Here is a 25138-nt window from a genome sequence, read left to right as displayed (position 1 = left end):
TGTTATGGGGGACTTTAACTTTCCAAATATCGACTGGAAATACTATAGTTCGAGTACTTTAGATGGGTCAGTTTTTGTCCAGTGTGTGCAGGAGGGTTTTCTGACACAGTATGTAGACAGGCCAACCAGGGGCGATGCCACATTGGATTTGGTACTGGGAAATGAACCCGGCCAGGTGTTAGATTTAGATGTAGGTGAGCACTTTGGTGACAGTGATCACAATTCGGTTAGGTTTACCTTAGCGATGGGCAGGGACAGGTATATACCGCAGGGCAAGAATTATAACTGGGGGAAAGGAAATTATGATGCGATTAGGCAAGATTTAGGATGTGTAGGATGGGGAAGGAAACTGCAGGGGATGGGAACAATCGAAATGTGGAGCTTATTCAAAGAGCAGCGACTGCGTGTCCTTGATAAGTATGTACCTGTGAGGCAGGGAGGAAGTTGTCGTGCGAGGGAGCCGTGGTTTACTAAAGAAGTTGAAGCGCTTGTCAAGAGGAAGAAGAAGGCTTATGTTAGGATGAGACGTGAAGGCTCAGTTAGGGCGCTTGAGAGCTACAAGCTAGCCAGGAAGGATCTAAAGGGAGAGCTAAGAAGAGCAAGGAGAGGACACGAGAAGTCATTGGTGGATCGGATCAGGGAAAACCCTAAGGCTTTCTATAGGTATATCAGGAATAAAAGAATGACTAGAGTTAGATTAGGGCCAATCAAGGATAGTAGTGGGAAGTTGTGTGTGGAATCAGAGGAGATAGGGGAAGTGTTAAATGAATATTTTGCGTCAGTATTTACAGTAGAGAAAGAAAATGTTGTTGAGAATACTGAGATTCAGGCTACAAGGCTAGATGGGATTGAGGTTCACAAGGAGGAGGTGTTAGCAATTTTGGAAAGTGTGAAAATAGATAAGTCCCCTGGGCCAGATGGGATTTATCCTAGGATTCTCTGGGAAGCTAGGGAGGAGATTGCAGAGCCTTTGTCCTTGATCTTTATGTCGTCATTGTCGACAGGAATAGTGCCGGAAGACTGGAGGATTGCAAATGTTGTCCCCTTGTTCAAGAAGGGGAGTAGAGACAGCCCTGGTAATTATAGACCTGTGAGCCTCACTTCGGTTGTGGGTAAAATGTTGGAAAAGGTTATAAGAGACAGGATTTATAATCATCTTGAAAAGAATAAGTACATTAGAGATAGTCAGCACGGTTTTGTGACGGGTAGGTCGTGCCTCACAAACCTTATTGAGTTTTTCGAGAAGGTGACCAAACAGGTGGATGAGGGTAAAGCAGTGGATGTGGTGTATATGGATTTCAGTAAGGCGTTTGATAAGGTTCCCCACGGTAGGCTATTGCAGAAAATACGGAAGTATGGGGTTGAAGGTGATTTAGAGCTTTGGATCAGAAATTGGCTAGCTGAAAGAAGACAGAGGGTGGTGGTTGATGGCAAATGTTCATCCTGGAGTTTAGTTACTAGTGGTGTACCGCAAGGATCTGTTTTGGGGCCATTGCTGTTTGTCATTTTTATAAATGACCTGGAAGAGGGTGTAGAAGGGTGGGTTAGTAAATTTGCAGATGACACTAAGGTCGGTGGAGTTGTGGATAGTGCCGAAGGATGTTGTAGGGTACAGAGAGACATAGATAGGCTGCAGAGCTGGGCTGAGAGATGGCAAATGGAGTTTAATGCGGAAAAGTGTGGGGTGATTCACTTTGGAAGGAGTAACAGGAATGCAGAGTACTGGGCTAATGGGAAGATTGTTGTTAGTGTAGATGAGCAGAGAGATCTTGGTGTCCAGGTGCATAAATCCCTGAAGGTTGCTAACCAGGTTAATAGGGCTGTCAAGAAGGCATATGGTGTGTTAGCTTTTATTAGTAGGGGGGTCGAGTTTCGGAGCCATGAGGTCATGCTGCAGCTGTACAAGACTCTGGTGAGACCGCACCTGGAGTATTGCGTGCAGTTCTGGTCACCGCATTATAGGAAGGATGTGGAAGCTATGGAAAGGGTGCAGAGGAGATTTACTAGGATGTTGCCTGGTATGGAGGGAAGGTCTTACGAGGAAAGGCTGAGGGACTTGAGGTTGTTTTCGTTGGAGAGAAGGAGGAGGAGAGGTGACTTAATAGAGACATATAAGATAATCAGAGGGTTAGATAGGGTGGATAGTGAGCGTCTTTTTCCTCGGATGGTGATGGCAAACACGAGGGGACATAGCTTCAAGTTGAGGGGTGATAGATATAGGACAGATGTGAGAGGTAGTTTCTTTACTCAGAGAGTAGTAAGGGCGTGGAATGCCCTGCCTGCAGCAGTAGTAGATTCGCCAACATTAAGGGCATTTAAGTGGACATTGGATAGACACATGGATGAAAAGGGAATAGTGTAGGTCAGATGGTTTCACAGCTCGGCGCAACATCGAGGGCCGAAGGGCCTGTACTGCGCTGTAATATTCTAATTCTAATTCTAATTCTAATTCTAATTCTAATTCTAATACCATTACCCTCTGCCTCCTGCCACTAAGCCAATTTTGAATCCAATTTGCCAAATTGCCCTGGATCCCATGGGATTTTACTTTCTTAACCAATCTCCCATGTGGGACCTTATCAAAAGCCTTACTGAAGTCCATGTAGACTACATCAATTGCTTTACCCTCATCTACACCTCCAGTCACCTCCTCGAAAAATTAAATCAAATTTGTTAGACACAATCTCCCCCTAACAAAGCCATGCTGACTATCCTTGATTAATCCCTGCCTCTCCAAGTGGAGATTAATTTTGTCTCTCAGACATTTTTCCAATAGTTTCCCTACCACTGATGTTAGACTCACTGGCCTGTAATTACCTGGTTTATCCCTGCTACCCTTCTTGAATAATGGTACCACATTTGCTGTCCTCCAATCCTCTGGTACCTCTCCTGTGGCCAGAGAGCATCTGAAAATTTGTGTCAGAGTCCCAGCTATCTCCTCCCTTGCCTCACATAACAGCCTGGGATACATCTCACCTGGGCCTGGGGATTTATCCACCTTTAAGCCTGCTAATACAGCTAATACTTCCTCCTTTTCAATGCTAATATGTTCAAGTATATCACAATCCCCTTCCCTGATCTCTACATCTACATCGTTCCTCTCCATAGTGAACACAGATGAAAAGTAATTGTTCAAAACCTCCCCGATGTCCTCCAGCTCCACACACAGATTGCCTCTTAGATCCCTAATGGGCCCCACTTTTTCCCTGGTTATCCTCTTGCCCCTGACATACTTATAAAATGCCTTGGGATTTTCCTTTATCTTGTCTGCCAGTGATTTTTCATGCTCCCTCTTCTCTCTCTCCTAATTACTTTTTAAAGTACCCCCCTATACTTTCTATACTCCTCTGGGGCCTCCGTTGTTTTCAGCACTCTGAATCTGCCATACGCCTCCTCTTTTATCCATATCCAATCCTCTATATCCCTTGACCTGTTGATCCTACCCTTCACCTTTACAGGTACCTGAACCCTCACAATTTTCATTCTAAATGACTCCCACTGGTCTGAAGTAGACTTTCCTGTCAGAAGCTGCTCCCAGTTCACTTTGACCAGATCCTGTTTTATCATATTGAAATCTGCCTTCCCCCAATTCAGTACTCTGATTTCCGGTCTCTCTTTGTCCTTTTCCATAACAATCTTAAATCTTAGAGTTATGGTCACTATCCCCGAAATGATCCCCCACTGCCACTTCTACCACTTGTCCAGCTTCATTCCCTAGGATTAAGTCCAGTACCGCCCCTCCTCTTGTTGGACTCTCTACGTGCTGGCTCAAAAAGCTCTCCTGAATGCACTTGAAGAATTCCACCCCCTTTAAGCTTTTTGCACCAATACTATCCCCTCTAATATAGGGGAAGTTGAAATCCCCTACTATTATTGCCCTATTATTGCTGCACCTCTCTGAGATTTGCCTATATATCTGCTCCTCTACCACTACCTGTCTGTTAGGAGGCCTGCAGTACACTCCCAGCCAAGTAATAGCCCCCTTTTTGTTTTTAAGTTCTACCCATATGGCCTCATTAGAGGAACCTTCTAAGATATCATCCCTACTTACTGCAGTAATTGTCTCTTTGATCAACAGTGCAATGCCATCTCCTCTTTTACCCCCTCCCCTATCATGTCTGAAGACTCTATACCCTTGAATATTGAGCTGCCAGTCCTGCCCTTCCCTCAACCATGTCTCAGTAATAGCAATAATATCATATTCCCATGTGTTAATCAACACCCTCAATTCATCTGCCTTACTAGTAAGACTCCTTGCATTAAAATAGATACAATCCAGCCTTGCATTATCTGCCTGAGCCTTAACAGATCTATATTTACTCTGCCCTCCGGACTGACTTAGCTTCACATTAATATTTGATTGTACAACACCCCCTACTGTGCATCCACTCTGTATCCCATTCCCCTGCCAAATTAGTTTAAACCCCTCTCAACAGCACTAGTAAACCTCCCAGCAAGGATGCTGGTCCCATTCTGGTTCAGGTGCAACCTGTCCATTTTATACAGATCCCTTTGCCAGAAATAGGCCCAGTGATCCAAGAATCTAAAGCCCTCCCTCCTGCACCATCTCCCCAACCATGCATTCATCTGCTCTAACCTCCTATTCATATACTCACTAGCCCGTGGCACCGGAAGAAACCCAGAGATTACAACCATTGAGGTCCTACTTTTTAATCTACTGCCTAGCTCCCTAAATTCTTTTTGCAGGATCTCATCCCTCTTTCTACCTATGTCATTGGTACCAACGTGGACCACGACCTCCGGTTGTACACCCTCACCCTCCAGAATACTTTGTAGCCGCTCAGTGATATCCAAGACCCTTGCACCAGGGAGGCAACTTACCATCCTGGAATCACGTCTGTGACCACAGAAACACCTTTCTGTTCCTCGAACCATAGAACCCCCGACCATTATTGCCCTCTTGTCCCTTTTTCTCCATCCCAGCACAGCTGAGTCAACCATGACATTCAGGTCATGACTCTCGGTGCATTCTCCAGAGGAACCCTCTCTCCCATTGATACTCAGAACTGAATACTGGTTAGAAAGTGGGATGTCCTCTGGGGACTCCTGCACTACCTGCTCTGACTTCTTTGTCTGTCCGGCAGCCACCCAGTCACCCCCCGACTGTGCTCTCCCAGGGACCGGGTTGACTACCTCCTGAAACGTGCCATCCACATAGTCCTCCACCTCGCGGATGTGCCACAGTGACTCCAGCCGCCGTTCGAGCTCCGAAACCCGAAGCTCAAGCTTCTGCAACCAGAGACACTTTCTGCAGACATGTTCACCAAGGTCACATGGCACTTCCACAACTTCCCACATTGCACAGGAAGTACATTCCACTTGGCCAAGCTGGCCTGCCATTACTTACTTTTACAATGAGAAAAAAGAAACTTGCTCGTGTAATAACTTATCAGCTATTTACAATCAACTTTTATCCCCTGTACCTTTGAGGCTGAGAAAGAAAAAGACCAAAGATCACCTTCCATTACCCCCAGCCAATGAAAATACTCACATTTAATTTCCAGCCTCACTCCATGCAAACAGCACTGGTATAGCCAGTAAATACTAAACATTTACAGGTAACTATCCTAGGACTTTAATTTAAAAGGAACCTTTTTTTAACTCCAATCAATCACAGTTATCCCCAGGCAATAACAGCTGTCGCCCATCGACCAATCAGTGCACAGAATTTCAGTAATGTCACTATTCTTTTTTTCACTAAATCCAAACAGAGCGTGCTCAGAAACAGTCAGAGAGCCTGCCCCCTCCCCGGACGTCAGGTAGGTGAAGGGCCTCGAGCCCCACTCTTTATTTATCGGTTTTCTGTCCTGTTCCTTTCAGGTCCGCCGCTGTCCCCGGACGTCAGGCAGGTGAAGGGCCTCGAGCCCCACTCTTTATTTATGGGTTTTCTGTCCTGTTCCTTTCAGGTCCACCGTTGCCCTTTTAAATCTTTAATTGAAAAGCTTCTCCTGTGCTAAAAGCAGCCTCCAATTCCCCTCTTTCACATTCCCACTTTTCTGACCTCCACCTTTGGCAGCAGTGACTTCATTCCTTATTGACTTTTTAGCAGTTAGATACAACTGAGTGGCTTGCTAGGGCATTTCAGAGTAAAGACCTGCTCAGGTCTGCAAATGAAACCTGACCCGCGCCCGACAGAAACCCATCTGACCGGGATCCCAATCCGGCCCGAGTCCTTCCATTTTTTCCTGCACCCGACCCGACCATCAGTTAACTTACCTTCCATTTTTCACTTTGTTCCTGATCTGCACAAGCTTAAAATAACTGTAACAAAACCACCTTTAAAGTCCAAAAAGTAAATTAACATTAGAGTCACTTACCGGAGATGGTGATAGAGCGTGTCCAATCCGATCCGGTCCGAGCCTGAATGCTGGACCCGGAAGTGTGACCCAACCTGAACCCGACACGTCGTCAGGTCTCATCGGGTTTGGGTCGGGTAGAAGACCTTTATTTCAGAGGGCAGTTAAGTGTCAACCACATTGTTGTGAGTCTGGAGTCACATGTAGGCCAGACCAGGTAAGGACAGCAGATTTCCTTCCCTACAGGACATTAGTGAACCAGATGGGTTTTTACAACAATCAACAATGGTTTCATATTCGACTAGCTTTGTTTAAATTCCAGATTTTTGTTTATTATCTGAATTCAAATTCCACCTTTTGTCATGCTGGGATTTGAACCCATTTCCCAAGAGGAATAACCTGGGTCTCTGGGTTACTGATCCAGTGTCAACACCATTACACCACCACCTCCCCTTTATACTGAATTATATATAACCACTGTCACCAATAAGGGTTATCACTTTGAATCATTTCAGAATTTGGGAAAGGAGGAAAAAGGGTTAATTAAGTCCCTGTGTCCTGAATTCCAACAAGGCTGATGATTGGATATAACCAGCTCAATGTCTGAACACGTCTGATCTTGTTCCAAAGTCTAATACACCTGATGTCTTTTCCTGTGATAAATGTTGATGTGAAAGGAGGGAGGAAATTGGACCAGAAATAGGTTCCTGGAATGAACAATTCATGAAGCTGTTTTGTGACTTGCAAAGAAAAATGTCACATCTGTCAACAATGGCATTTTGATCAGTGGTTTCCAACCCCAAACCCAGCCCTAATCCTAATACCCCTAAACCCAGCCCCTAATTCTAATACCTCCTAAACCCAGCCCTAATCCTAATACCCCTAAACCCAGCCCCTAATCCTAATACCCTAAACCCAGCCCCTAATCATAATCCCCTAAACCCAGCCCCTAATCATAATCCCCTAAACCCAGCCCCAAATCCTAATCCCCTAAAACCAGCCCCTAATCCTAATCCTCTAAACCCATCTTCTAATCCTAATCCCCCAAACCCAGCCCCAAATACTAATCCCTTAAACCCAGACCCTAATCCTAATCCCCTAAACGCAGCCCCTAATCCTAATACCCCAAACCCCAGCCCCTAATCCTAATCCTCTAAACCCAGCCCCTAATCCTAATACCCCAAACCCAGCCCCTAATCCTAATCCCTTAAACCCAGCCCCTAATCCTAATCCCCTAAACGCAGCCCCTAATCCTAATACCCCAAACCCAGCCCCTAATCCTAATACCCCAAACCCCAGCCCCTAATCCTAATACCCCAAACCCAGCCCCTAATCCTAATACCCCAAACCCAGCCCCTAATCCTAATACCCCAAACCCAGCCCCTAATCCTAATACCCCAAACCCAGCCCCTAATCCTAATACCCCTAACCCCAGCCCCTAATCCGAATCCCCTAAACCCAGTCCCTAATCCCCTAAACCCAGCCCCTAATCCTAATTCCCTAAACCCAGCCCCTAATCCTAATACCCCAAACCCCAGCCCCTAATCCGAATCCCCTAAACCCAGTCCCTAATACCCCTAAACCCAGCCCCTAATCCTAATACCCCAAACCCAGCCCCTAATCCTAATACCCCAAACCCAGCCCCTAATCCGAATACCCGAAACCCAGCCCCTCATCCTAATGCCCCATACCCAGCCCCTAATCCTAATCCCCAAAACCCAGCCCCTAATCCTAATACCCCAAACCCAGCCCCTAATCCTAATACCCCTAACCCCAGCCCCTAATCCGAATCCCCTAAACCCAGTCCCTAATCCCCTAAACCCAGCCCCTAATCCTAATTCCCTAAACCCAGCCCCTAATCCTAATACCCCTAACCCCAGCCCCTAATCCGAATCCCCTAAACCCAGTCCCTAATACCCCTAAACCCAGCCCCTAATCCTAATACCCCAAACCCAGCCCCTAATCCTAATACCCCAAACCCAGCCCCTAATCCGAATACCCGAAACCCAGCCCCTCATCCTAATGCCCCATACCCAGCCCCTAATCCTAATCCCCAAAACCCAGCCCCTAATCCTAATCCCCTAAACCCAGTCCCTAATCCTAATACCCCTAACCCCAGCCCCTAATCCGAATCCCCTAAACCCAGTCCCTAATACCCCTAAACCCAGCCCCTAATCCTAATACCCGAAACCCAGCCCCTCATCCTAATGCCCCATACCCAGCCCCTAATCCTAATCCCCTAAACCCAGTCCCTAATCCCCTAAACCCAGCCCCTAATCCTAATACCCCTAACCCCAGCCCCTAATCCTAATCCCCTAAACCCAGCCCCTAATCCTAATACCCCTAACCCCAGCCCCTAATCCTATCCCCTAAACCCAGCTCCTAATCCTAATACCCCTAACCCCAGCCCCTAATCCTAATCCCCTAAACCCAGCCCCTAATCCTAATACCCCTAACCCCAGCCCCTAATCCTAATCCCCTAAACCCAGCCCCTAATCCTAATACCCCTAACCCCAGCCCCTAATCCTAATCCCCTAAACCCAGCCCCTAATCCTAATACCCCTAACCCCAGCCCCTAATCCTTATCCCCTAAACCCAGTCCCTAATCCCCTAAACCCAGCACCTAATCCTAATCCCCTAAACCCAGCCCCTAATCCTAATACCCCTAACCCAGCCCTAATCCTAATCCCCTAAAGCCAGTCCCTAATACCCTAAACCCAGCCCCTAATCCTAATACCCCTAACCCCAGCCCCTAATCCTTATCCCCTAAACCCAGTCCCTAATCCCCTAAACCCAGCACCTAATCCTAATCCCCCAAACCCCAGCCCCTAATCCTAATGCCCGAAACCCCAGCCCCTAATCCTAATGCCCCAAACCCAGCCCCTAATCCTAATGCCCCAAACCCAGCCCCTAATCCTAATACCCCCTAAACCCAGTCCCTAATCCTAATACCCCAAACCCAGCCCCTAATCCTAATACCCCCTAAACCCAGTCCCTAATCCTAATGCCCGAAACCCAGCCCCTAATCCGAATGCCCGAAACCCAGACCCTAATCCTAATACCCCAAACTCAGCCCCTAATCCTAATCCTCTGAACCCAGCCCCTAATCCTAATCCCCAAATCCCAGCCCCTAATCATAATCGTCTAAACCCAGCCCCTAATCCTAATACCCCTAACCCCAGCCCCTAATCCTAATCCCCTAAACCCAGTCCCTAATCCTAATCCTCTGAACCCAGCCCCTAATCCTAATACCCCAAACCCAGCCGCTAATCCTAATACCCCAAACCCAGCCCCTAATCCTAATACCCCAAACGCAGCCCCTAATCCCCTAAACCCAGCACCTAATCCTAATACCCCAAACCCAGCCCCTAATCCCCAAAACCCAGCACCTAATCCTAATACCCCAAACCCAGCCCCTAATCCTAATCCTCTGAACCCAGCCCCTAATCCTAATACCCCAAACCCAGCCGCTAATCCTAATACCCCAAACCCAGCCCCTAATCCTAATACCCCAAACGCAACCCCTAATCCCCTAAACCCAGCACCTAATCCTAATACCCCAAACCCAGCCCCTAATCCCCAAAACCCAGCACCTAATCCTAATACCCCAAACCCAGCCCCTAATCCTAATACCCCAAACCCAGCCCCTAATCCTAATACCCCCAAACCCAGCCCCTAATCCTAGTGCCCCAAACCCAGCCCCTAATCCTAATACCCTAAACCCAGCCTCTAATCCTAATCCCCTAAACCCAGCCTCTAATCCTAATACCCCAAACCCCAGCCCCTAATCCTAATACCCCAAACCCCAGCCCCTAATCCGAATACCCCAAACCCCAGCCCCTAATCCTAATGCCCCAAACAAAGCCCCAAATCCTAATACCCCTAACCCCAGCCCCTAATCCCCTAACCCCAGTCCCTAATCCTAATCCCCTAACCCCAGTCCCTAATCCTAATAACCCAAACCCAGCCCCTAATCCTAATGCCCGAAACCCAGCCCCTAATCCCCTAAACCCAATCCCTAATCCGAAATACCTAAACACAGTCCCTCATCCTAATCCGCTAACCCCAGCCCCGAATCCTAATACCTCAAACCCAGCCCCTAATCCTAATACCCCAAACCCAGCCCCTAATCCTAATACCCCAAACCCAGCCCCTAATCCTCATACCCCAAACCCAGCCCCTAATCCTCATACCCCAAACCCAGCCCCTAATCCTAATACCCCAAACCCAGCCCCTAATCCTAATACCCGAAACCCCAGCCCCTAATCCGAATACCCCAAACCCAGCCCCTAATCCGAATACCCCAAACCCAGCCCCTAATCCTAATACCCCCCAAACCCAGCCCCTAATCCTAATACCCCCTAAACCCAGCCCCTAATCCTTATACCCTAAACCCAGCCCCAAATCCTGAACCCCCAAACCCAGCCCCTAATCCTAATACCCCCCAACCCCAGCGCCTAATCCTAATCCCCTAAATCCAGTCCCTAATCCCCTAAACCCAGCACCTAATCCTAATCCCCTAAACCCAGCCCCTAATCCTAATACCCCTAACCCCAGCCCCTAATCCTAATCCCCTAAACCCAGTCCCTAATCCCCGAAACCCAGTCCTTAATCATAATCCTCCAAACCCATCCCCTAATCCTAATCCCCCAAACCCAGCCCCTAATCCTAATGCCCCAAACCCAGCCCCTAACCCTATTACCCCCTAAACCCAGCCCCTAATCCTAATACCCCAAACCCCAGCCCCTAATCCTAATGCCCCAAACCCAGCCCCTAATCCTAATACCCCCTAAACCCAGCCCCTAATCCTAAAGCCCGAAACCCAGCCCCTAATCCTAATGCCCGAAACCCAGCCCCTAATCCGAATGCCCGAAACCCAGACCCTAATCCTAATCCCCCAAACTCAGCCCGTAATCCTAATACCCCAAACCCAGCCCCTAATCCTAATCCTCTAAACCCAGCCCCTAATCCTAATACCCCAAACCCAGCCCCTAATCCTAATCCTCTAAACCCAGCCCCTAATCCTAATACCCCAAACCCAGCCCCTAATCCTAATCCCCAAATCCCAGCCCCTAATCCTAATCCTCCAAACCCAGCCCCTAATCCTAATACCCCAAACCCAGCCCCTAATCCTAATACCCCAAACCCAGCCCCTAATACCCCAAACCCAGCCCCTAATCCCAGTGCCCCAAACCCAGCCCCCAATCCTAATACCCCCTAAACCCAGCACCTAATCCTAATGCCCGAAACCCAGCGTCTAATCGTAATACCCCAAACCCAGCCCCTAATCCCCAAAACCCAGCACCTAATCCTAATACCCCAAACCCAGCCCCTAATCATAATACCCCAAACCCAGCCCCTAATCCTAATACCCCAAACCCAGCCCCTAATCCTAATACCCCAAACCCAGCCCCTAATCCTAATACCCCCAAACCCAGCCCCTAATCCTAGTGCCCCAAACCCAGCCCCTAATCCTAGTGCCCCAAACCCAGCCCCTAATCCTAATACCCTAAACCCAGCCCCTAATCCCCTAAACCCAGCCCCTAATCCTAATACCCCAAACCCCAGCCCCTAATCCGAATACCCCAAACCCCAGCCCCTAATCCGAATACCCCAAACCCCAGCCCCTAATCCTAATGCCCCAAACCCAGCCCCAAATCCTAATACCCCTAACCCCAGCCCCTAATCCCCTAAACCCAGTCCCTAATCCTAATCCCCTAACCCCAGCCCCTAATCCTAATCCCCTAACCCCAGCCCCTAATCCTAATAACCCAAACCCCAGCCCCTTATCCTAATACCCCAAACCCCAGCCCCTAATCCTAATGCCCGAAACCCAGCCCCTAATCCCCTAAACCCAATCCCTAATCCTAATCCCCTAAACACAGTCCCTCATCCTAATCCGCTAACCCCAGCCCCTAATCCTAATGCCCCTAACCCCAGCCCCTAATCCTAATATCTCAAACCCAGCCCCTAATCCTAATACCCCAAACCCAGCCCCTAATCCTAATACCCCAAACCCAGCCCCTAATCCTAATACCCCAAACCCAGCCCCTAATCCTCATACCCCAAACCCAGCCCCTAATCCTCATACCCCAAACCCAGCCCCTAATCCTAATACCCCAAACCCAGCCCCTAATCCGAATACCCGAAACCCCAGCCCCTAATCCGAATACCCCAAACCCAGCCCCTAATCCGAATACCCCAAACCCAGCCCCTAATCCTAATACCCCCCAAACCCAGCCCCTAATCCTAATACCCCCTAAACCCAGCCCCTAATCCTTATACCCTAAACCCAGCCCCAAATCCTGAATGCCCCAAACCCAGCCCCTAATCCTAATACCCCCCAACCCCAGCGCCTAATCCTAATCCCCTAAATCCAGTCCCTAATCCCCTAAACCCAGCACCTAATCCTAATCCCCTAAACCCAGCCCCTAATCCTAATACCCCTAACCCCAGCCCCTAATCCTAATCCCCTAAACCCAGTCCCTAATCCCCGAAACCCAGTCCTTAATCATAATCCTCCAAACCCATCCCCTGATCCTAATCCCCCAAACCCATCCCCTAATCCTAATCCCCCAAACACCAGCCCCTAATCCTAATGCCCCAAACCCAGCCCCTAACCCTATTACCCCCTAAACCCAGCCCCTAATCCTAATACCCCAAACCCCAGCCCCTAATCCTAATGCCCCAAACCCAGCCCCTAATCCTAATACCCCCTAAACCCAGCCCTTAATCCTAATGCCCGAAACCCAGCCCCTAATCCGAATGCCCGAAACCCAGACCCTAATCCTAATACCCCAAACCCAGCCCTAATCCTAATCCTCTGAACCCAGCCCCTAATCCTAATCCCCAAATCCCAGCCCCTAATCCTAATCCTCCAAACCCAGCCCCTAATCCTAATACCCCAAACCCAGCCCCTAATCCTAATACCCCAAACCCAGCCCCTAATACCCCAAACCCAGCCCCTAATCCCAGTGCCCCAAACCCAGCCCCCAATCCTAATACCCCCTAAACCCAGCACCTAATCCTAATGCCCGAAACCCAGCGTCTAATCGTAATACCCCAAACTCCAGCCCCTAATCCTAATGCCCCAAACCCAGCCCCTAATCCTAATACCCCCTAAACCCAGCCCCTAATCCTAATACCCCCTAAACACAGCCCCTAATCCGAATGCCCGAAACCCAGCCCCTAATCCGAATGCCCGAAACCCAGACTCTAATCCTAATACCCCAAACTCAGCCCCTAATCCTAATACCCCAAACCCAGCCCCTAATCCTAATGCCCGAAACCCAGCAACTAATCCGAATGCCCGAAACCCACACCCTAATCCTAATACCCCAAACCCAGCCGCTAATCCTAATACCCCAAACCCAGCCCCTAATCCTAATCCTCTGAACCCAGCCCCTAATCCTAATCCCCAAATCCCAGCCCCTAATCATAATCGTCTAAACCCAGCCCGTAATCCTAATACCCCAAACCCAGCCGCTAATCCTAATACCCCAAACCCAGCCGCTAATCCTAATACCCCAAACCCAGCCCCTAATACTAATCCCCCAAACCCAGCCCCTAATCCCCCAAACCCAGCCCCTAATCCTAGTGCCCCAAACCCAGCCCCTAATCCTAATACCCCAAATCCAGCCCGTATTCCTAATACCCCAAACCCCAGCCCCTAATGCTAATACCCTAAACCCAGCCCCTAATCCTAATACCCCAAACCCCAGCCCCTAATCCTAATGCCCGAAACCCAGCAACTAATCCGAATGCCCGAAACCCACACCCTAATCCTAATACCCCAAACCCCAGCCCCTAATCCTAATGCCCCAAACAAAGCCCAAAATCCTAATACCCCTAACCCCAGCCCCTAATCCCCTAAACCCAGTCCCTAATCCTAATCCCCTAAACACAGTCCCTAATCCTAATCCCCTAACCCCAGCCCCTCATCCTAATACCCCAAACCCCAGCCCCTAATCCTAATACCCCAAACCCCAGCCCCTAATCCTAATACCCCAAACCCCAGCCCCTCATCCTAATACCCCAAACCCCAGCCCCTAATCCTAATGCCCCAAACCCAGCCACTAATCCTAATACCCCAAACCCAGCCCCAAATCCCCTAAACCCAATCCCTAATCCTAATCCCCTAAACACTGTCCCTAATCCTAATAACCCTAACCCCAGCCCCTAATCCTAATACCTCAAACCCAGCCCCTAATCCGAATACCCGAAACCCCAGCCCCTAATCCGAATACCCCAAACCCAACCCCTAATCCGAACACCCCAAACCCAGCCCCTAATCCTAATACCCCCCAAACCCAGCCCCTAATCCGAATACCCCCTAAACCCAGCCCCTCATCCTAATACCCTAAACCCAGCCCCAAATCCTGAACCCCCAAACCCAGCCCCTAATCCTAATACCCCCCAACCCCAGCCCCTAATCCTAATCCCCTAAATCCAGTCCCTAATCCCCTAAACCCAGCCCCTAATCCTAATCCCCAAATCCCAGCCCCTAATCCTAATCCTCCAAACCCAGCCCCTAATCCTAATCCTCCAAACCCAGCCCCTAATCCTAATCCTCCAAACCCAGCCCCTAATCCTAATACCCCAAACCCAGCCCCTAATCCCCCAAACCCAGCCCCTAATCCTACTGCCCCAAACCCCAGCCCCTAATCCTAATACCCTAAACCCAGCCCCTAATCCTAATACCCCAAACCCCAGCCCCTAATCCTAATACCCCAAACCCCAGCCCCTAATCCAAATGCCCCAAACAAAGCCCAAAATCCTAATACCCCTAACCCCAGCCCCTAATCCCCTAAACCCAGTCCCTAATCCTAATCCCCTAAACACAGTCCCTAATCCTAATCCCCTAACCCCAGCCCCTCATCCTAATACCCCAAACCCCAGCCCCTCATCCTAATACCCCAAACCCCAGCCCCTAATCCTAATGCCCCAAACCCAGCCACTAATCCTAATACCCCTAACCCCAGCCCCTAATCCCCTAAACCCAATCCCTAATCCTAATCCCCTAAACACAGCCCCTAATCCTAATACCCCTAACCCCAGCCCCTAATCCTAATACCTCAAACCCAGCCCCTAATCCTAATACCCCAAACCCAGCCCCTAATCCGAATACCCGAAACCCCAGCCCCTAATCCGAATACCCCAAACCCAGCCCCTAATCCGAATACCCCAAACCCAGCCCCTAATCCTAATACCCCCCAAACCCAGCCCCTAATCCGAATACCCCCTAAACACAGCCCCTAGTCCTAATACCCTAAACCCAGCCCCAAATCCTTAACCCCCAAACCCAGCCCCTAATCCTAATACCCCCCCAACCCCAGCCCCTAATCCTAATCCCCTAAATCCGATCCCTAATCCCCTAACCCCAGTCCCTAATCCTAATACCCCTAACTCCAGCCCCTAATCCTAATCCCCTAAACCCAGTCCCTAATCCCCTAAACCCAGTCCCTAATCCTAATCCCCTAAACCCAGTCCCTAATCCCCTAACCCCAGCCCCTAATCCTAATACCCTAAACCCAGTCCCTAATCCCCGAAACCCAGTCCCTAATCCTAATCCCCGAAACCCAGTCCTTAATCCTAATCCCCCAAACACCAGCCCCTAATCCTAATGCCCCAAACCTAGCCCCTAATCCTATTACTCCCTAAACCCAGCCCCTAATCCTAATGCCCGAAACCCAGCCCCTAATCCTAATACCCCAAACCCCAGCCCCTAATCCTAATGCCCCAAACCCAGCCCCTAATCCTAATACCCCCTAAACCCAGCCCCTAATCCTAATGCCCGAAACCCAGCCCCTAATCCTAATGCCCGAAACCCAGACCCTAATCCTAATACCCCAAACTCAGCCCCTAATCTTAATACCCCAAACTCAGCCCGTAATCCTAATACCCCAAACCCAGCCCCTAATCCTAATCCTCTGAACCCAGCCCCTAATCCTAATCCTCTAAACCCATCCCCTAATCCTAATACCCCAAACCCAGCCCCTAATCCAAATCCTCTGAACCCAGTCCCTAATCCTAATACCCCAAACCCAGCCCCTAATCCTAATCCTCTGAACCCAGCCCCTAATCCTAATCCTCTAAACCCATCCCCTAATCCTAATACCCCAAACCCAGCCCCTAATCCTAATCCTCTAAACCCAGCCCCTAATCCTAATACCCCAAACCCAGCCCCTAATACCCCAAACCCAGCCCCTAATACCCCAAACCCAGCCCCTTATACCCCAAACCCAGCCCCTAATCCCAGTGCCCCAAACCCAGCCCCTAATCTGAATACCCTAAACCCAGCCCCTAATCCTAATAACCCAAACCCCAGCCCCTTATCCTAATACCCCAAACCCCAGCCCCTAATCCTAATGCCCCAAACCCAGCCACTGATCCTAATACCCCTAACCCCAGCCCCTAATCCCCTAAACCCAATCCCTAATCCTAATCCCCTAAACACTGTCCCTAATCCTAATCCGCTAACCCCAGCCCCTAATCCTAATACCTCAAACCCAGCCCCTAATCCTAATACCCCAAACCCAGCCCCTAATCCGAATACCCCAAACCCAGCCCCAAATCCTCATACCCCAAACCCAGCCCCTAATCCTCATACCCCAAACCCAGCCCCTAATCCTAATACCCCAAACCCAGCCCCTAATCCTAATACCCGAAACCCCAGCCCCTAATCCGAATACCCCAAACCCAGCCCCTAATCCTCATACCCCAAACCCAGCCCCTAATCCTAATACCCCAAACCCAGCCCCTAATCCTCATACCCCAAACCCAGCCCCTAATCCTAATACCCCAAACCCAGCCCCGAATCCTAATACCCGAAACCCCAGCCCCTAATCCGAATACCCCAAACCCAGCCCCTAATCCGAATACCCCAAACCCAGCCCCTAATCCTAATACCCCCCAAACCCAGCCCCTAATCCTAATACCCATAAAACCCAGCCCCTAATCCTAATACCCCCCAACCCCAGCGCCTAATCCTAATCCCCTAAATCCAGTCCCTAATCCCCTAAACCCAGCACCTAATCCTAATCCCCTAAACCCAGCCCCTAATCCTAATACCCCTAACCCCAGCCCCTAATCCTAATCCCCTAAACCCAGTCCCTAATCCCCGAAGCCCAGTCCTTAATCATAATCCTCCAAACCCATCCCCTAATCCTAATCCCCCAAACACCAGCCCCTAATCCTAATGCCCCAAACCCAGCCCCTAACCCTATTACCCCCTAAACCCAGCCCCTAATCCTAATACCCCAAACCCCAGCCCCTAATCCTAATGCCCCAAACCCAGCCCCTAATCCTAATACCCCCTAAACCCAGCCCCTAATCCTAATGCCCGAAACCCAGCCCCTAATCCTAATGCCCGAAGCCCAGACCCTAATCCCCTAAACCCAGTCCCTAATCCCCTAAATCCAGTCCCTAATCCCCTAACCCCAGCCCCTAATCCTGATACCCCTAACCCCAGCCCCTAATCCTAATACCCCTAACCCCAGCCCCTAATCCTAATACCCCTAACCCCAGCCCCTAATCCTAATCCCCTAAACCCAGTCCCTAATCCCCTAAACCCAGTCCCTAATCCTAATCCCCTAAACCCAGTCCCTAATCCCCTAACCCCAGCCCCTAATCCTAATCCCCTAAACCCAGTCCCTAATCCCCTAAACCCAGTCCCTAATCCTAATCCCCGAAACCCAGTCCTTAATCCTAATCCCCCAAACACCAGCCCCTAATCCTAATGCCCCAAACCTAGCCCCTAATCCTATTACCCCCTAAACCCAGCCCCTAATCCTAATGCCCCGAAACCCAGCCCCTAATCCTAATACCCCAAACCCCAGCCCCTAATCCTAATGCCCCAAACCCAGCCCCTAATCCTAATACCCCCTAAACCCAGCCCCTAATCCTAATGCCCGAAACCCAGCCCCTAATCCAAATGCCCGAAACCCAGACCCTAATCCTAATACCCCAAACTCAGCCCCTAATCCTAATACCCCAAACCCAGCCCCTAATCCTAATCCTCTGAACCCAGCCCCTAATCCTAATCCTCTAAACCCATCCCCTAATCCTAATACCCCAAACCCAGCCCCTAATCCTAATCCTCTAAACCCAGGCCCTAATCCTAATACCCCAAACCCAGCCCCGAATCCTAATACCCCAAACCCAGCCCCTAATACCCCAAACCCAGCCCCTAATCCCAGTGCCCCAAACCCAGCCCCTAATCTGAATACCCTAAACCCAGCCCCTAATCCCCTAAACCCAGCCCCTAATCCTAATACCCCAAACCCCAGCCCCTAATCCTAATACCCTAAACCCAGCCCCTAATCCTAATACCCCAAACCCAGCCCCTAATCCTAATACCCGAAACCCCAGCCCCTAATCCGAATACCCCAAACCCAGCCCCTAATCCGAATACCCCAAACCCAGCCCCTAATCCGAATACCCCAAACCCAGCCCCTAATCCGAATACCCCAAATCCAGCCCCTAATCCTAATACCCCCCAAACCCAGCCCCTAATCCTACTACCCACTAAACCCAGCCCCTAATCCTAATACCCTAAACCCAGCCCCAAATCGTGAACCCCCAAACCCAGCCCCTAATCCTAATACCCCCCCAACCCCAGCCCCTAATCCTAATCCCCTAAACCCAGTCCCTAATCCCCTAAACCCAGCACCTAATCCTAATCCCCTAAACCCAGCCCCTAATCCTAATACCCCTAACCCCAGCCCCTAATCCTAATCCCCTAAACCCAGTCCCTAGTCCCCGAAACCCAGTCCCTAATCCTAATCCCCGAAACCCAGTCCTTAATCATAATCCTCCAAACCCATCCCCTAATCCTAATACCCCAAACCCCATCCCCTAATTCTAATCCCCCAATCACCAGCCCCTAATCCTAATGCCCCAAACCTAGCCCCTAACCCTATTACCCCCTAAACCCAGCCCCTAATCCTAATGCCCGAAACCCAGCCCCTAATCCTAATACCCCAAACCCCAGCCCCTAATCCTAATGCCCCAAACCCAGCCCCTAATCCTAATACCCCCTAAACCCAGCCCCTAATCCTAATGCCCGAAACCCAGCCCCTAATCCTAATGCCCGAAACCCAGCCCCTAATCCTAATGCCCGAAACCCAGCCCCTAATCCTAATGCCCGAAACCCAGCCCCTAATCCTAATGCCCAAAACCCAGCCCCTAATCCTAATCCCCAAATCCCAGCACCTAATCCTAATCCTCTAAACCCAGCCCCTAATCCTAATACCCCAAACCCAGCCCCTAATCCTAATCCTCTGAACCCAGCCCCTAATCCTAATCCCCAAATCCCAGCCCCTAATCCTAATACCCCAAACCCAGCCCCTAATCCTAATACCCCAAACCCAGCCCCTAATCCTAATACCCCAAACCCAGCCCCTAATACCCCAAACCCAGCCCCTAATCCCAGTGCCCCTAATCCGAATACCCCAAACCCAGCCCCTAATCCCCTAAACCCAGCCCCTAATCCTAATACCCCAAACCCCAGGCCCTAATCCTAATACCCCAAACCCCAGCCCCTAATCCTAATACCCTAAACCCAGCCCCTAATCCTAATACCCCAAACCCCAGCCCCTAATCCTAATGCCCCAAACCCAGCCCCAATTCCTAATACCCCAAACCCCAGGCCCTAATCCTAATACCCCAAACCCCAGCCCCTAATCCTAATACCCTAAACCCAGCCCCTAATCCTAATACCCCAAACCCCAGCCCCTAATCCTAATGCCCCAAACCCAGCCCCTAATCCTAATACCCCAAACCCCAGCCCCTAATCCTAATGCCCCAAACCCAGCCCCAAATCCTAATACCCCAAACCCAGCCCCTAATCCTAATACCCCTAACCCCAGCCCCTCATCCCCTAAACCCAGTCCCTAATCCTAATCCCCTAAACACAGTCCCTAATCCTAATCCCCTAACCCCAGCCCCTAATCCTAATCCCCTAACCCCAGCCCCTAATCCTAATACCCCAAACCCCAGCCCCTAATCCTAATACCCCAAACCCCAGCCCCTAATCCTAATGCCCCAAACCCAGCCCCTAATCTGAATACCCCTAACCCCAGCCCCTAATCCCCTAAACCCAGTCCCTAATCCTAATCCCCTAAACACAGTCCCTAATTCTAATCCCCTAACCCCAGCCCCTAATCCTAATACCTCAAACCCAGCCCCTAGTCCTAATACCCCAAACCCAGCCCCTAATCCTAATACCCCAAATCCAGCCCCTAATCCTAATACCCCAAATCCAGCCCCTAATCCTAATACCCCAAATCCAGCCCCTAATCCGAATACCCCAAACCCAGCCCCTAATCCTAATACCCGAAACCCCAGCCCCTAATCCGAATACCCGAAACCCCAGCCCCTAATCCGAATACCCCAAACCCAGCCCCTAATCCTAATACCCCCTAAACCCAGCCCCTAATCCTAATACCCTAAACCCAGCCCCAAATCCTGATCCCCCAAACCCAGCCCCTAATCCTAATACCCCCCAAACCCAGCCCCTAATCCTAATACCCCCCAAACCCAGCCCCTAATCCGAATACCCCAAACCCAGCCCCTAATCCTAATACCCCCCAAACCCAGCCCCTAATCCTAATACCCCCTAAACCCAGCCCCTAATCCTAATACCCTAAACCCTGCCCCAAATCCTGATCCCCAAACCCAGCCCCTAATCATAATACCCCCTAAACCCAGCCCCTAATCCTGACACCCTGACCCCAGCCCCAACTACTAATGAACAACCACAAAGTCCAAATCATGCAATGGCAATAATGTGATGCAGGGCCGTGTTGTGGTTTCAGCAGCTATTGCAATGTCTCCAATAAACACAGGTCAGTGCATTATCGATAAACACAGGTCAGTGCATTATCGATAAACACAGGTCTGTGCATTGTCGATAAACACAGGTCTGTGCATTGCCGATAAACACAGGTCTGTGCATTGTCGATAAACACAGGTCTGTGCATTGTCGATAAACACAGGTCAGTGCATTGTCGATAAACACAGGTCAGTGCATTATCGATAAACACAGGTCTGTGCATTGTCGATAAACACAGGTCAGTGCATTGTCGATAAACACAGGTCAGTGCATTGTCGATAAACACAGGTCAGTGCATTATCGATAAACACAGGTCTGTGCATTGTCGATAAACACAGGTCAGTGCATTGTCGATAAACACAGGTCAGTGCATTGTCGATAAACACAGGTCAGTGCATTGTCGATAAACACAGGTCAGTGCATTATCGATAAACACAGGTCAGTGCATTATCGATAAACACAGGTCTGTGCATTGTCGATAAACACAGGTCAGTGCATTGTCGATAAACACAGGTCAGTGCATTATCGATAAACACAGGTCAGTGCATTATCGATAAACACAGGTCAGTGCATTATCGATAAACACAGGTCTGTGCATTGTCGATAAACACAGGTCAGTGCATTGTCGATAAACACAGGTCAGTGCATTATCGATAAACACAGGTCTGTGCATTGTCGATAAACACAGGTCAGTGCAAAATCAATAAACACAGGTCAGTGCATTGTCGATAAACACAGGTCTGTGCATTGTCGATAAACACAGGTCAGTGAATTATCGATACTCAGTGGGAATAACACTCATCCAAAAAAAACCTTGATAAAAACCTGAAGGAAGATGCTTTATTTGAACAGTAAAGCCTGCAGAGGAACACATTCAGATTGTCTGCCCCTGTCTTCTTTCACTTTCCTCCTCACTGTGGAGAATCCAGGGATAATGATTACAAGGTGTGTGCATTAGAGAATGTTGTGCACTCACCTTCAGCTAATATTCAGTAAGGCAGTCAGTTGTGTTTGTACTAACAGACTAAATTTACAGAAAGTCAGAGAGAGGTACATTCCTAACCAGAAAGGTAGAAGGTTCTTCTGAAACACAACTCTCCTTCCAATCTCACCATTTGTCATGTTTTCACTATCTGCTCTGATTTTCCCCTAACACCAATCAGTCCTCAGCAAAGGCCTGAACGTCATCCCCTACGCCCCCACCTGAATTACAATTGAGCTCAATATGATGCCGAGCTCTTTTTCAGTGTCATAGAGTCATAGAGTTATACGGCACAGAAACAGGCCCTTCAGCCCATCGTGTCTGTGCCGGCCATCAAGCACCTATCTATTCTAATCCCATTTTCCAGCACTTGGCCCGTAGCCTGTTATGCTTTGGTGTTTCAAGTGCTTATCTAAATACTTCTTAAATGTTGTGTGGGTTCCTGCCTCTACCACCCCTTCAGCAGTGTGTTCCAGATTCCACCCACCTTCTGGGTGAAAATATTTTTCCTCAAATCCCCTCTAAACCTCCTGCCCCTCACCTAAAATCTATGCCCCCTGGTTATTTACCCCTCCGCTAAAGGAAAACATTTCTTCCTGTCTACCCTATCTATGCCTCTCATAATTTTGTATACCTCAATCAGGTCCCCCCTCAGCCTTCTCTGCTCTAAGGAAAATAACCCTAGCCTTTTCAGTCACTCTTCATAGCTGAAATGTTTCAGCCCAGGCAACATCCTGGTGAATCTCCTCTGCACCCTCTCCAGTGCAATCACATCCTTCCTATAGTGTGGTGCCCAGAGCTGTACACAGTACTCCAGCTGTGGCCTAACTAGCGTTTTATACAGCTCCATCATAACCTCCCTGCTCTTATATTCTATGCCTCGGCTAAAAGAGGCAAGTATCCCATATGCCTTCCTAACCATCTTATCTACCTGTGCTGCTGCATTCAGTGATCTATGGACAAGTACACCAAGGTCCCTCTGACCCTCTGTACTTCCTAGGGTCCTACCATCCATTTTATATTCCCTTGCCTTGTTAGTCCTCCCAAAATGCATCACCTCACACTTCTCAGAAGTAAATTCCATTTGCCACTGCTCTGCCCATCTTACCAGCCCATCTATATTGTCCTGTAATCTAAGGCTTTCTTCCTCACTATCTACGACACCACCAATTATCGTGTCATCTGCGAACTTACTGATCATACCTCCTATATTCATATCTAAATCATTAATGTGCTTTTGCTTTGCCCATTTCCTTGGGCAGGAAGTTTCCCATGCACAGCAGCCCCTTTCTCCTGCTTTCAGAATTCTCATTCTATTTGACCCACCCTCTATCCTCTTACCCAGTCTCGATCTTTTCATTATAAACTGCTGGCATGACGTTGGCTGTTCAATTTCTCTGCTCACTTCACTCATTCTGATTTAACTCTCTTTGAATTTACAGCACTCCATTTCTCAGGATCAACCCTGACATTGTTACTAAAACTGCTGATAAGGGAGGTACTGTTGTTATTTAGCAAAAAGACCTCTATGTTGAGAATTCCTCCTACCTTCCCCTGGACCATGACCCACCACCAAATATCAAGTGATTGTTTCCAGACCATCACTGACCTCCTCTCCTCTGGAACTCATTGTTCCCCAACCTCACACCTCCTCCTTCTACCTCCTTTCCAGGATCCAAAAACAGGACTATCCTGGTAGACCCATCATTTCAGTTTGATCCTGCCCCATGGAACTTCTCTTATCTCAACTCTTTATTCTCCGCTTGTCCAGTCTCTTCTGACCTACATCCATGAGTCCACCAACACCCTCTGCCACTTTCAACATTTTGTTTCCTGTCCCTAACCATTTTTTCACTGTAGATGTTCCGTCCCTCTACACCTCCATCCCCCACCAGCATTGCTGTCTTCATCACTGAGTGGAGGTCCAACCAGTTCCCATCCACCTCTATCCTCCTGCACCTGGCTCAACTTGGTCTCAGATTGAACCTATAAAATTCTAACAGGACTTGACAGGGTAGATGCAGGAAGGATATTCCCGATGGTGGGGGTGTCCAGAACCAGGGGTCATAGTCTAAGGATACGGGGTAGACCTTTCAGGACTGAGATGAGGAGAAATTTCTTCACCCAGAGAGTGGTGAGCCTGTGGAATTCGCTACCACAAAAGCAGTTGAAGCCAAAACATTGTATGTTTTCAAGAAGGAGTTAGATATAGCTCTTGGGTCTAAAGGGGTCAAAGGATATGGAGAGAAAGCGGGAACAGTTACTGAGTTGGATGATCAGCCATGATCATAATGAATGACGGAGCAGGCTCGAAGGGCTGAATGGCCTACTCCTGCTGCTATTTTCTATGTTTCTATGTAACACCTTTTCCTGTAACTCTACTTACTTCCACCAAATAAATGGTTTTATTATGGGAACCCACATGGATCCTAGCTATTCCTGTCCATTTGTGGGATACATGGAACATTTTATATTCCAGCCCTCGTCAGGTCTCCTCTATGACCTCTTTTTCTGGTACATTGATAACTCTATCTGTGTCATTTCCTGTTCCCATTGAGCAGAAACATTAAGATTGTTTCTCCTGTAGAAATGCTGTCTGGTCTATGAGTGTTTTGAGCATTTTCTATTTTTATTTCAGATTTTCAGCATCCACAATGTTTGCTTTTGATTCTTTTCCCCCTTCCTGCTGCACTCTATCCTGAGATCTTATTTCTCTTTCTAAGGAAGTGTTTATAACAAATACAGATGTTGGTGTGACAGGGTTTACAGCCCACATTGCTGGGTCAGTTGCATTATTACACCATTTCTAATTGTTTTCCTGAAACCGGTTTAGATGCACTTCATGTAATCAGAAAAAACTGTTTTACTTTTGCAATCTGCATTGCTAGATTTTCCATGTTTTCCTCCTCTGCTATTTTGCTGTCACCATTTACACTTTCTCTGGACCCAGGGAACATCAAATAGCAGCAGAAGGTCAATTGCCCTGGTAACTATATTTTTATGTGT

General features: G+C 49.0%; 1 protein-coding gene across 1 annotated transcript in view; it reads left to right on the top strand.

The window, feature by feature from the left end:
• The window catches only part of LOC137346097 (butyrophilin subfamily 1 member A1-like), a 129958-nt gene that overhangs the window by 2703 nt on the left and 102117 nt on the right, over nucleotides 1–25138 (top strand). The gene's annotated exons all lie outside the window — the stretch shown is intronic.

Source organism: Heterodontus francisci, chromosome 29, assembly GCF_036365525.1.
Source record: "Heterodontus francisci isolate sHetFra1 chromosome 29, sHetFra1.hap1, whole genome shotgun sequence".
NCBI classification, from domain to species: domain Eukaryota; kingdom Metazoa; phylum Chordata; class Chondrichthyes; order Heterodontiformes; family Heterodontidae; genus Heterodontus; species Heterodontus francisci.
This window is presented reverse-complemented; position numbering and strand designations above follow the sequence as displayed.